A 13,987-nucleotide genomic window follows, 5' to 3' on the forward strand; every position below is an offset into this window, starting at 1 on the left:
GGTTTATACACATTATAATGCATGCTTGTGATATTATACATATATATATATATATATATATATATATATATATATATATATATATATATTATTTTGTGTTAAAAGATAAATAGTGAACTTCTGTCTTTTTGGCAAAAATGGCCCTTCAATTATATATATATATATATATATATATATATATATATATATATATATATATATATATATATATATTAAAGTTGTGCGAGCTTAGCAAGTGAACTTGCCAATAGTTTGGCAGAAATGGTCCTTCAAGTATACGGTTTGTTGCAGTTTCAGAATTTTTTTATAGGGGCATTTTATGTAGTTAGTTCCTTTCTCTGTACACGTGTTGATCATCGTGGCTGTTGTGTGACTGTATTTTCATGTTTATCTTCCTTTATATTACTCTATTTCCTTTATCCATCGCTTCGTCGTTCTTCTTCTCAGTGAAACCTCACCGCCATCACCCTATAGGCGGCCATCGTTCACCACCACCGACAATCTGCTTCTTCACCACTGTTCATGGGGGTTTACTTCGTCAACGATGCTCACCGCCCCCACCAGCTCCTACCCTAGAAAGTGAAGATGAGGATGGATTGAAGGGGTTGTCAGGGAGCTTCATTAGTATCCTACCGATCGCTTTTGCTCCTTCACCATCACCCACCTTCTCCACTCCTCCACTGTGACCACCATCTACACTAACACATCCACCCTTATAACCCCATTCCACCTTATACCACGGGCGGATTAACCCAACATCATACCCACCATCTTCATCACCCAAAAATACAATCATCTTCACCCTTCTTCCACTCCATAACCACCGAAATTGCATCTAATTATAAATCGATTGCATACGAGACAGAAAGTAAAGCAGGAACACCAACGATGTTGCAGTGGTCGGAGGCGAGGTGGTGGCTGAAGTTTGCTCAATTGTCGCACACAACAAAGATAAACCTGAAGTCGTCCCCTCCGACTGTTTTCATCTTCTCTTTTGCCCAACATGTCGTTTGTTGGTGCCAATTTGATGTTCGGTTTGCAACATCGCATCTAGGTCACGAGAACCACGACTCCTGATGGTAATTTTTTTTCACTTTTATGATTCAACCAATTTAACAGTGGTTTTGATGTTACATTTTGGTGGGTTTTGTTTGCTATTAGGTTGTACAAAGCAAAGCATCATAAGTGAGCTTGATATTAAATGAAGATTTTTCAGATCAATGAAGCTCATGTAGACAAGGTGTTTGATAAAAGGTTTAAAATAAACGATGACCCTTCTTGGGTAGCTGCATTCATACTTGATCCATTTTACCTGATAAGAAACACAAGAAACACAGGTTGGAAATATTTGCTCCCTTTTAAATACTTAACTTCTGAACAAAAAAGGATGTTGTCAAGCTTATAACAAGACTTCTATGATAGACAAGAAGCTCATATTACTTTAACGTAGCCTATGAAATGCTCGGTTCTCATTTGTTGCTCTACCCCTGTTCTCTATTCTAAAGATGAATGACTTAGCCTTTGAAGTTCAAGAATACACTTTTTCTTCCCCTTATGATCACAGGTAATCAACCAATCAACCAATCAAGAATCAATTTTAGGGTTTTTTAAGGTTGGAGTGTTTCTCTACAAATAAATTGTAATATACTTTTTCTTCTCTTTATGATCACAGGTAATCAAGCAATCAACCAATCAAGAATCAATTTTAGGGCTTTTTAAGGTTGGAATGTTTCTCTACAAATAAATTTTTGTCCTGATATCAACAATCTGTTTCTAACACGATATTTTGTCAATATATATTTAAGGTTGGGGGCAGATGACGTTGGAAAAAAAAATATTGTTGACTCTCATGTGCTTTCATTTAATTTGCAGGAAAACATTTCAAAACAATGAAGAAGCCAGATTATCTCAAGTTTGAAGTTGCCCAACTTGGTGAATCCAAAGCATTTGATGAAGGATTCCATGGTGCATATTTGCAATTGTACTGGTCAGAATATATTTAGTTTTTTTCTCCAAATTCGGTTTGGGGAATCATTGTTTTGTATACTAATGATATGTTCTACTGTTATATCTACAAAATGGTTATCATGTAGATTTGTAGATGAATGGTTTCAACATATCTTTTATGTAATGGCCTAATGTGTATCCCTCTTTTTAGATGATTCACTATTTCTATTTGAATGGAAGGTATTTCAGAAAAAGATGCGACATAACTCGAGGAAGAAACTAGATGGGACGACTGTTAAAGAAACTCACGAAAGGATCAAAGTAAGTGTAAACATAGATCATTTACTTCCTTTTATCAACCGAATGGTTTCCACTGTTCAGGTGGTGTTCCTTGCTGCAGGTGAGGCTTTTACAAGATTTTTAAGATTCATTTTTTTTATTATTTATACCCATGTTTATAAGATTAAACACTATTACAACCAATTTTGGCGAGATTTTAAACAGATGGTCTATGCATTTCTATATTAGCTTTTCAAATTTATTCAAAAGTAAGATTGATAACACTTTGTATATCTATGACATTTTTTTTACTATGGTGTAGAATCCGATTTACACTATGGTATATTACCTTTTCTGCCATCAGATTTACACGGCCTTTTTGCATGGTCACAATTTGTTTATACCCTTTCTGTTCTATTATAGTTATTTATTCCGATAATTCCTTTGAATTATTACTTTTGAGTTTGTTTTATTTTAACATTTTCCAATCATAAACAGACACTTTGATATATTTTTGATATAATTTGTCAAATTTCATATATGTTGTTAAAATGGTGATTAAATATTGTTAAGCAGAATGGTACAAATAGATATCGGTTTAACAATATTATTAGTTTGGAACCAACAACCGAGCTTTGGGTTTTAACAATATTCAAACTACCCCTGCATACCATTTCTATAGTTAAAAAATTTGATTTGAAGATTTTTGGACCAAACTGCCCCTGCATAGTGTTTTTAAACTTCAAAAAAATTATTTTAACCGCAGTTGCCGAAGGGGGTGGCTGATGGAGGTAGTAGTGGCAGTATCCGGTGAGGTTAAATGATGATTTCTTACAACTGAACAACTTTGAGGTAACAGCCAAACATTAGTAAAATTGTCAAATTGTTATATCGTTCAATTTATTTTTTTATAGCTTACACATGTTGTTTATACTCTGGGTTCTGGGTTCAACATCAACCCCTGCACCATTCGCTGAAATCAGGTTGTTCAAGGCCAATGGCTGAGAAATATTTGGAGGTTAGTTATGACTTTTTGCTCACCCATTAATCTTTAATCTTTAATCTTTTCTTTTAACAGTTATTTGTTTTTTTATTCTATTTTGCATGTATTAATATAACTAACTGATCTTAGTTTTTATCCATTCAAAGATATTTGCATTTGTAAAACCATGTGGTGGTATTGAAGGAGCAGTTACTCTAAAACACATAAACCAGAAAATACTGACTCCACCACCATAAAAATCAAAGAAAACAAGGAGAAAAAGATAGCATTACAATATTAGTAAAATTTCTATAGCTTGATTCATATATTTATATTGAAAAACTAAAAGTCACACTTTAGAATGATAAATTATGATAATGGAATTTTTTTTATTTAAAATACAGTTTTTATGTTCATTTTAGCTGCATTTAGTGATTGATTTCTCATTCTTTTTACTTGAATCAATCTCTTTTTATTTTTTTATTTTTTTTATTACAGGTATATCCGTTTTCTTCAATTTTTCATTGAAATTAACTACCTGTTGAAGGCAATTATGATGATCATGTAGCTATGTACTCAAATTATAGGCTTATAAATTGATATATGGCTTCAATGATTAGAAGAATGTATATGTACATGTGTTAAACTTATTTTCCATTTGATTTTTATCCAGCCTTGCAGAAGAATATAGTTGACCTAAAAGTTTGACTTCAGAAGTTAGCAAATCCCAATTAAGTTTATCCTTTCCATTACCCGTCCAAAATTTTTACACCTGAAAAAGATTAAACTTGCCACATTTTTTCTTGTCATGTTACATATAACATAACTGTTTACTTGATATAAAAGATGCATCTTGAAAGTAGTCACATTTTTCCAACCAAATAGGTGAAACCCTATGGAATCACTTGTGACTACTTTGAAGATGCATCTTTCTGTAATTTTTTTTTCTTTTTCCTTATTTTTGTCATTTATCCAGAGCACCTACCGATCTCCCCTTTGCGAATGAATGAGAGGTGGGCTGAACGATACTTATCCTGATAATATACTTGCCCCAGTTTTGAAGCTACATCCTTTCAACTTGTGTTTTATTGTTCATTTGAAAAAAATTGTACAGCTTTTACATTGTTATTAAACTCTCCGAAAAACCAACTGTTTGGACTTTGTTGTTTTAGTAAAAAAATCGTGATTTTAACATTTTTTTGTCGAAAATGCCCCTGCATACTGTTCACTATCTATGACTACACCACATACATAACCGATAAACAAAAGTGTAAAACTCTGGTCTTAACCGAACCCCGCGGAGCGGGGTTTCACAGCTAGTTTATTTTATGTTAAATGTATGTTATGTTTTATGTATGAAAATAGTTTTTACATGTCAATTAACATTTTTTCATAAGATCATATCACTTGGAGTTTGAGTAAAAAATATTTAAAAGATAACATAAGATGTTTATAAATGAATATTTATAAAAACGTTTTACCGGTTACTGGTTAAAACTCAATTTTTGTTGAAAATAGTTTTATTGTAAAACTTATAAATACCCAACTTTAAAATATTTGAAATGGTTTAAAATATGTTTAAACTTTATATAAACTCCATGTGTTTATAATAAATAATGAGTTTTTTTTATTAAAAAGACTAAAATCGGTTTATAACGTTATAACGACAAATAATAAAACTAGTGATTATTTTTTGCGTCGAAACTTAATATATGATATTGGTGTTTTAAACATAACACAACATGTTGATATTATGTTTTATGCATGCTAAATGAGATTTAAAACATAAGTATCATCACCTATGTTTTGGTTTATCAAAATATGATTTTTATCATAAGATGCATAAAATTGAGTTTATAAAATAAAATGAGTTTATTGTATAAATTGATGGAGTCATAAGTTTTTGATTGTTAAAATGAGATTTAAAATAGTGATTTTATATAACTCATCCAAAACTCCAAGTCTTAAGTATAAAATAAAGTTTTAATAAGACTGTTACCGATTCTTAAAACCGATCTACGACTAAACTTTATAATACCGGATTTTAGTTTATAATTGATCGCGGTTAATGGCAAATAAAATAAAGTTTTATTTGGCACCTTAAGAACCTCATAACAAGTGATATGAATTTTACAAAAGGGTACATGAATTGTTGGATGCATGCAATATTCATGAGACCATGTTTTTATAAACTATAATTGTAAAACATATATAAACCCTTATTTACAAAACTTCAAATCTATGCAATCCATTTAAAATTCACTTGAGATTTTTGTGCAGTTCATATGGATTTTTGGGTCACCATATTTATTTGAGTTGTCAAAAATAGTCAAGGTGTTTTCGTATTTGCTTGTGGGAAAAAGGTCACCTAATCATTTGTGGAATAGAACTCACATGTTTTTTAAATGGATGATTTGATCAGGTTCTTATGTGATAAATGTCGCCTAAGCATAAGAGTTTTGAGGCATAGATGGGATAAACATGCCAATCTAAACAACAGTTGTTTAGGATCCCATAATCTAGGAGTTACATATCGTATGCAATTGGTAATCGCTACCTACCGAGTTTAATTAAGTTTATGTGATAAAGGTCGCCTAACCATTACTTGTTTCGTTACTTGGATCGCAGACTTTAATAAATTAATGTTTTAAGAAACAATATAAGGTATTAATTTTTAAAGACTAAATATTGAAAATACTAAATGAAACTTTGTTAAATTCTGTTGATAACTGTTAATAATTTTACGCCCTGCAAAATCTCTCTCTTGTTGAGTTTCAAGAGACAGTAACATTTGATGGTTATAATTTCTGTAACTGGTATAATATCTTGAGGTTCTACCTTTAAGATAAATAGAAATTATATATATACTGAAAGATATCATACCTGAATAACCTCTGCACCCAGTTAGTCTGATCATGATACTTTGATGAAAGTGTTCTTGTGATGATGTTGATGTGTCTCACATCATACTAAAGAAATTAACAATGACTTGCAGAAAGTCTTGGATAATTATGAAACATATCAGATGTCTCATCAAGTAAAGCAGATATTCAATCAGAACACTAGAAATAGCTTCAAGTCTGTTCAAGCATTGAATAAAAGGAAGTCTAAGAGATTGTGTACTCATATAGACTTATAGTTCAGTTAAGGGAAATACAACATAAACCCAGAATTCAAGAAAGAACCGAATGATTAGTGTTGTTTCTATTGTGGAAGAAACTAGACACTAAAAGAGGAGTTACTCCTCTAATCTCATTGAGCTGAAGAAGTCTAACTTGGACAAGACTTCAGATATTTATATGATAGAACTATTTATTTTTTCCATCATTCACTTGAGTATGTAATACTTCATGTGACACTAATAATTGATATTATGATGATTGGAAGAAATAATCAACTGATTACAAACAAATTATATTTCGTGTTGAAGATATAACAAGTGTTGTTATAGTCTTTTATTAAACAATAGATGTATTGTACCTATCTTTATAGGGACATGTAACAGTTGTAATTTATGAACAAATCTAGATTCACTTATCGTTTAATGGATGTTCACATTCATGTTCTGAAATGATGTATTCTGTGTTAAAGAATATTTTCTCATAATGTTATTTATGAAGTAAATCTATAATCTTTCACTAAATTAATAGTTCTGATCATAACACCTATATGATCAAATGATATTTGATTGGAACTTATCTATGTCATAATCATTATGAGAATATAAATAAGAAATACATATACCAACTTCAAAAGGATGGAATTTTTGAAGGCAAATGAGCTTGATTCGTTTGATATATGTGAATCTTATTTATATGGGAAGATGATTCACAAGTGTCTTTGTCTATTAGTAGTTAAAGATCAAAAGGCTTGACAAAGAGTTATACATATGTGATGTATGTAATCTTTTTCACTCCATGGATAGATTTGGTGATAGATGTTTATTCAATTTCAATGACGACTTTTATTCGTTATTGTTGAAACCTTTGATTTGCTCAAATTGTTTCATAGTGAAGATTGAAATACACATTAATGAGATCATCATTAACCTTACGTTGTGATAAAGAAAATGAGTTTTGTAAACCAAGTCTTCTTGGAACATCTTAGGAGTTGTGGAATTGATTCACAACTCATTCCAACAAAAACACTCACTTGTCATTAGTATGTTTCTTGTGGAACAGGATCACCTGGTCACTTGAATCTATCTTTTGATATTCGAGGTAGCCTTCGTATTCTCTAGTGGGATAGGGTCACCTGACCACTAGCTGAATGTCGATAGTACAAGTTTTTGAAGATGATAAAATTAGACCTTTCAGTCTATTGTATGATGTTTTAAAAGAACTATTTACTTTACAAATTTTGGAATTATGCTCACTGCAACAAATATATATTGAATATATTTTCCAACCAAACAAGTGGATTAGATGCTTATATTAGGCTAAGGATGAAATGGTTTATCCTTATCTAAAAGGAAGAGAGTTATAGAGCTTATGTTAAACAATAAGCTCAACCACTCTGGTATCTACTAATTGAATTTATGTAGAATATCCTAAATGATGGTTTAGGATGAAGTTTCTACTAATCCCACTAATTGTCATTCCATAAGACAAATGATTAGAAAGTTCTTTTTCTAAGTGGGAGCTATATGGAACTTTAAGAGCTTAAGAACCATAAACTAAATGCATCATAGTTTGGAACTAGAAAAATTCCAATTGTTGTTGAATCTGCTCAATGGTTGACCAGAAACTAATAAAACACATAGAGATGCATTCATGTATGATTATCAAGTATGGACTTGATTAATCTTCCTTGACATAATTTGACTATAAAGAGTAAGTGAGATTTTTCAAAGGAGAAAACATACATGAATGAAAATCTTTTCAGATTTAAGCTAACATCTCAAAGTAAGAATCTTCTTTCTTATAAGATAATCACATAGTGTGATTTGATTATAAATCAAGATGACTCTTGTGTTTTTCTACAAATCTAGTGGGAGCGCAATAACATTCCTAATGTTATATGTAATCGACATATTAATTCATGGAATAAGGATCTATATAGATAGATAATGGCAACTTAAAGGATTAAGTAAAATTGTATTAATTGTCAATGATCTTAAAGAGCTTAAGATAAAGGACTCTGAGAGAGTCATCTTGTCAAATACCATATGACATGACTTTGAGTAAAATCCTAGTGCAAATGTTTTTGAACTATAAGGTTTTGTTCGGAATGTTGGTTCTCAAGAGGGTGGTAAGGAGTGATTTCGAGGACGAAATCTAGTTAAAGTGGGGGAGGTTGTAACGCCATGTTCCGAATCGTTTCCTATGTGGGGGTGGTGACCCGAAGACCTAGTATCATCAGGCTTAGGGCCTTTGAGGAAAATAGATTTAGACCCATTTGGGTGTGGGTAATGTAATTTGGATCATCCGGGAGTTTGGTCTGTGTTTTGGCGCCAAGGGGTATTTCGGTAAAGTGTCAGTTCGGGCTTTTATGAATTTTGAATTTTCGTTCGGAATGTTTTAAGGCAAGGATGAGTTGATAGAAGTGTATAGGTTCTATTTACCTTTATGTGGATATAAAGAACGTCAAAATCGGAGTTAGAACGAAGAAGTTATGCCCGATTGAAGTTTGGTCGGTTTTAGGTTATGCTGAGTACGCTGGGCGTACAGAGGGGAGTACACTGGGCGTACCGAGGCACCCTGAGTACGCTGGGCGTACCAGAATTACGTTGGGCGTACGCAATCAGTGCCCAAACCCTATTTTCGTGGTTTGAGCCCTATTTAAGCTCCTTAAATCCCCCAAACCCACTCCATTCTCAACCTCCACCGATCCAACACCCCTTCCATGAAACCCTAACCCTAGTTAAGCCTTGTGTGCTAAAAGAATGTGTTTTTGAGTGCTTTGGAGTATGCATGGTGCACCTTGGAGAAGAAGGAACTTCTTGGCGAAGTGTTGGCTGCATTGGAGCTTGTAGATCTGGACTTTGTTCACCTTGATCTATCTTCTAGAGGTATAAAGTTTGAATCTTGATGATGCATTTGTTAGATCTAAGTAGTGTTGGATGTTATTAGCTTTTGGTCATTTTATTGCATAAAGTTTAGATCTTGAAATTTTGTGACCTTGTTATGGATAAAGTTGGAAACTTTATCCATCTAAACATCATTTTGATTCAGATATGAAAGTTGGAGACTTGTACTTAATGGTTTAAGTTGAAAAAGATGAACTTTTGGGTCCCTTTGAGACTTAAAGAGTAGATATTGTTTGTTGAAAATATGAACTTTTGGGTCCCTTTGAGACTTAAAGACTAGATCTTGTTTGTGGGGACCATTCTAATGGATAAAGTTGGAAACTTTATCCATTATAAAGCTATTATGAACTATAAAAATGTGATCTTGGCCCTTCTATCCCTTCCATGCAAGAGTTGTGATGTCTTATTGGGTTAAGAACTTAGGGTTTTTTGATACGTGTGGAATGTACTAAAACTTGATACATGTGGAATGTACTAGTTTTAATCCTACTAACTTAAACACAAAGACGAACACACGAAAGGCAGTGTACCTATCGATTAGCAGTTTAGTTAAAGTAAGTAGGGTATTGAACACAGGGAACGGTAAACAATTAAAATAAATACTAGTATTAGCTAAATAAAAAAGTAATAAAAAGGGGTTTTCTCTAGTTTTGCAAGACTAGAAAATTAAGCAATTACTAAACACTTAAACAAAAGACAATTAAAAACTAAGGAGAAACAAAATACAACTAGATTCAATAAGATAAAAGAGACTCCCGTTTAGATTCGATTCACTTATTCCTATGGTTGATTTCGTGGCAAGTGCAATGGATTAATATATCAATGGTTACCGATTTCTAATGTGATTAGGTTCATGTTCACTATTACTAATCCTTTATCAAACAAGTTAATTCAAACAATGATCAGTTGATTAAACTAACAGGTTTCCTAGTGTTTAGTTCGAATCAAGTAAGACTTGTAATGTTGGTTAACTAAATTTGTTAATTCAATTAACTCATATGTGGTTGGTCATCACACATGCTCACACATTAACTTACTTATTTTCTAGTTAACCCTAGGTTCATGTTCACTAATACTAGACATACAATCTTGTTTTCACAAAACTATATGATTCAAGCAATTAAGGAGATATTCATACAACTCAATATACTTGGTTATTAACAGAAAATAATTATCATTAACACATAAGAATCTTTTAACAAGCTTAACAAGATAAATAACCAAATCAAATTAATCCAAGCCACTCAATCAAACCATATTCATAAGATCATCTACATCTAAACATAAGTATGGATTTTAGCCCATAACTTCAGCAAAAACAATCATAAACTCAAAATCTAATGTTATCAACATGATTCAAAACAAAGATTAAGAGAAAAGTGATACTTTAATGCCTTTGATCTCTTCAAACTTGAACTTGTAGTTGAAAATCGAAAACTAGAGCTTCTAAGAACCTCTCTGGCCTCCAAAAGTCGCTCAAAGCCTCCAACATCAGTTAGGGGTTCGAGTGATAACGTTATATATATATATATATATATATATATATATATATATATATATATATATATATATATATATATATATATACATATTCTAAAAAACAGAGCAACTCATCGATTTTTATGGAAAAAATCGTCAGTTTCTCACTTAAATCGCGTGTACGGCAAGTCACGAATTCGTCGGGAATTTTCATCTCAACTCGTTGAGTTGATGGACCAACTCGTCGAGTTGTGTTTGGAATCAACATTTTCTCAAAACATGAAAGTCGTCTGAAATTGTGTCTAGTTTTCAGAACATTTCTAATCTCATCAATCGGAGTTACGAGTCATGAGATATGGCCAAAACACTGATGAGGGGTCAAGCTATCCAACAACATCCCTCTTTCTTCAAAATCCAAGATCCAAGCTTCCAATCACAAATTCCGCTTCCTTTTCCTTCCGAGCTTGTCTTTGTTGCTGAAATGAGATTTTAAACTATATAAGCATATTTTGTTCATTAAATGAGATAAAATCAACATAAAGTATTAATATAATGCATGAATTTTATAACTAAATATGCCAATATCAGTTTTGGACATTAAGCACTTTATAGCCATGCAAAGTCATAAAGTTGGAAATTTTATGACTTAGGCCATTATTTTGGGATTGGATCTGAGTTTTGGATGTAAGAACTTAATGGAATAAGCTCTTAATGGAGTTTTGGGACTGGGCTGAGTACGATAGGTGTACCTGGTGGTACGCTGCGCGTACGCGGTCAACGCCCCGCTTTTGGTCAACATCAGAGTATGTTAGGCGTACTCTCTTGGTACATAGGGTGTAATCCGCTGGGAAGAAATATTAACTTTTGGACCTTGACCATTGACTTTGACTTTGACCAGGGTTGACCAAGTTTGACCTAAGAGTATTTTGGGTTATCGGGTTAATTATTGATTAAGATTGTATTTATTGTTAGTTGGCGCGAGGTTATCCGGTTTGACAGTCCGATCAGTTATTTGATTATCAACGGATTGAGGTGAGTCTTCCTCACTGTACTTACGGGTCGAAGGCACCAAGGCCGACCCATTGGATTGGATATCCTGATATGTGATAGTACGATGCTATGCTTAGTGATATGTAGATCTACCTAATTGTCTACTGATTGATTATATGTTTATCTGTATATGTGCACATATTTGGTTGGTGATTGAGGCTTTACTGCTTTGTCCGTGAGCCAAACAGACCGAGGGTATTCCAACCCGATGGTTTACTGGAACCGAGTTATATATATATATATATATATATATATATATATATATATATATATATTGGCATTCCAATCTAGGGTATTCCATCCCGAGAATGACTGGACCCTATGATTGACTGAGCCTGGGATACTCCAACCCGATGGTTGATTGGACCCGACATGATTGTTATGGTATATGGTGAGACTGGACTGCTTTGTGCGTCACTCAACAAGCCAGGGGTATTCCAACCCGATGGTTGATTGGACCCGACATGTTTGGTATTCCAACCCGATGATTGATTGGACCAAGCATGCTTATGATATGAGGGTATTCCATCCCGAGGATGACTGGGCCCATCGTAGACATGCCTGGTATTCCAGCCCGAAGCTGATTGGGCCAAGCATGAGTATTTGTGCATGTGATTTGTTTGTTATGTGTATGTGGTGGTACTTTGGGGGAACTCACTAAGCTTTGTGCTTACAGTTTCAGTTTATTGTTTTAGGTGCTTCAGATGTTTGTGGCAAGGCGAAAGCGTGACCGTACACATCCTTGGTGTTACAACTGATTGGATCTTGAGAGACTCTGATTTTAAATCATGTATTGGAAACAATGGTTTTGTAAACACTTTTATTAGTAAATGGGTTGTTTTTAAAGGTTTAAATTTGCTGAAATTTTTTGGGATGTTACATATAGATACACTTTTGTTTATAAAAGTACAATGTGTCAAAACTTGTGGAACTCACCAACATTATTGTTGACGTATCTTCAAAACACACGTATTCTCAAGGACGTAAGAAGACAGAGTTTCACCCTCAGGAATATTCAAGGAACCATTTATCAATCCTCATTTTATGTTTATGCCTGACTATTAAGACACGTATCGTAATTTGGTTTTCATGTACTCGAAAAAAGAAAAACAATGCAATTTCAATTCAGTATTAATAGAAGAATGTATTTTTTATTGTTATTTTTATACTGTTTAATATATGTTCAGTAATTGTGATCAACGACTACATCGCACAACCCGACGTTTCCGCAGCCGACTGGGGGTGTGATGGTTATGTATGAGCAAAGGTTTGTTTATGCTACTTGTTGGTGACATGGAGATGAATTATCCATATTTTCAAACAAAATGGGATGCAACAAATCAAATAAGTTTCAATGTGCTATAAAAATACACCTCAACAATATGTAAGTTAGTGAAGGGTTATAACCCAAACTCATTAGACGAGTATCTAAATATGTCAGAAAGAAATTCTTGTGAATCTCTTGAAAACTTTTGCTATGGTGTTGTCCAAATGTATAAGGTTGAATATTTACGATGTCTAACATCCACTGACATTCAAATTTTGTATGAAGCATATGAAGGTAGACATGGATTCTATGAAATGCTTGGTAGCATTGACTTCACACATTGGAATTGGAGGAATTGTCCAACGGAATTGAGAGGCCAATACATTAGGGGTGACCGTTAGTATCCAAAAATGATACTGGAAACGGTGGTGTCACAATATTTATGGTTTTGGCATGCATATTATGGTGTACCTGGTTCGAACAATGATCTGAACGTCATCTACCAATCACCACTGTTTGATGAGAAATATCATGGAGCATGACCTGATTGTTCATTTTATCTGAATGATGAACTCTACAAGCATGGTTATTATCTTGCAGATGGAATATACCCAACATGGGCTGTATTTGTGAAGGGATATCCATATCCAGTAATAAAAAAAATAAACATTTCAAGGCGACACAAGAATCAACAAGAAAGGACGTAGAACATGCTTTGGGGTCCTTAAAGGACATTGGGACATATTAAAAATGCCTGCACGGGCTATGACAATGAAGAAAACAAAAAAAATGTATGCTTGTATTATACTACACAATATGATACTAAAAGAGGAGGGTCCTGTGATATCTCTTGTGTATTATCCCGACCCCACCCCCAAGGAGAAGTTGATGACCCATAAATACTACATGAATTGCGCAATGTTGAAACCCACCACCAGCTTCAATCTGATCTTAC

At 33.2% G+C, this 13,987-nt stretch overlaps 2 long non-coding RNA genes across 2 annotated transcripts; both read left to right on the forward strand.

Moving 5' to 3' along the window:
* Window positions 1-1,186: 1,186 nt before the first annotated feature.
* On the forward strand, window positions 1,187-2,261 carry LOC145114656 (uncharacterized). Its single transcript, XR_013711129.1, has 3 exons — window positions 1,187-1,564; window positions 1,873-1,987; window positions 2,188-2,261. It is a non-coding gene; the product is annotated as an uncharacterized LOC145114656 (long non-coding RNA).
* A 720-nt stretch (window positions 2,262-2,981) lies between these two features.
* Window positions 2,982-4,402, forward strand: LOC145111567 (uncharacterized). Its single transcript, XR_013710319.1, has 2 exons — window positions 2,982-3,244; window positions 3,882-4,402. It is a non-coding gene; the product is annotated as an uncharacterized LOC145111567 (long non-coding RNA).
* The last annotated feature ends 9,585 nt before the right edge of the window (window positions 4,403-13,987 follow it).

Source organism: Lactuca virosa, chromosome 5, assembly GCF_052849685.1.
Source record: "Lactuca virosa cultivar CGN04683 chromosome 5, Lactuca_virosa_CGN04683_v6, whole genome shotgun sequence".
Taxonomy (NCBI): domain Eukaryota; kingdom Viridiplantae; phylum Streptophyta; class Magnoliopsida; order Asterales; family Asteraceae; genus Lactuca; species Lactuca virosa.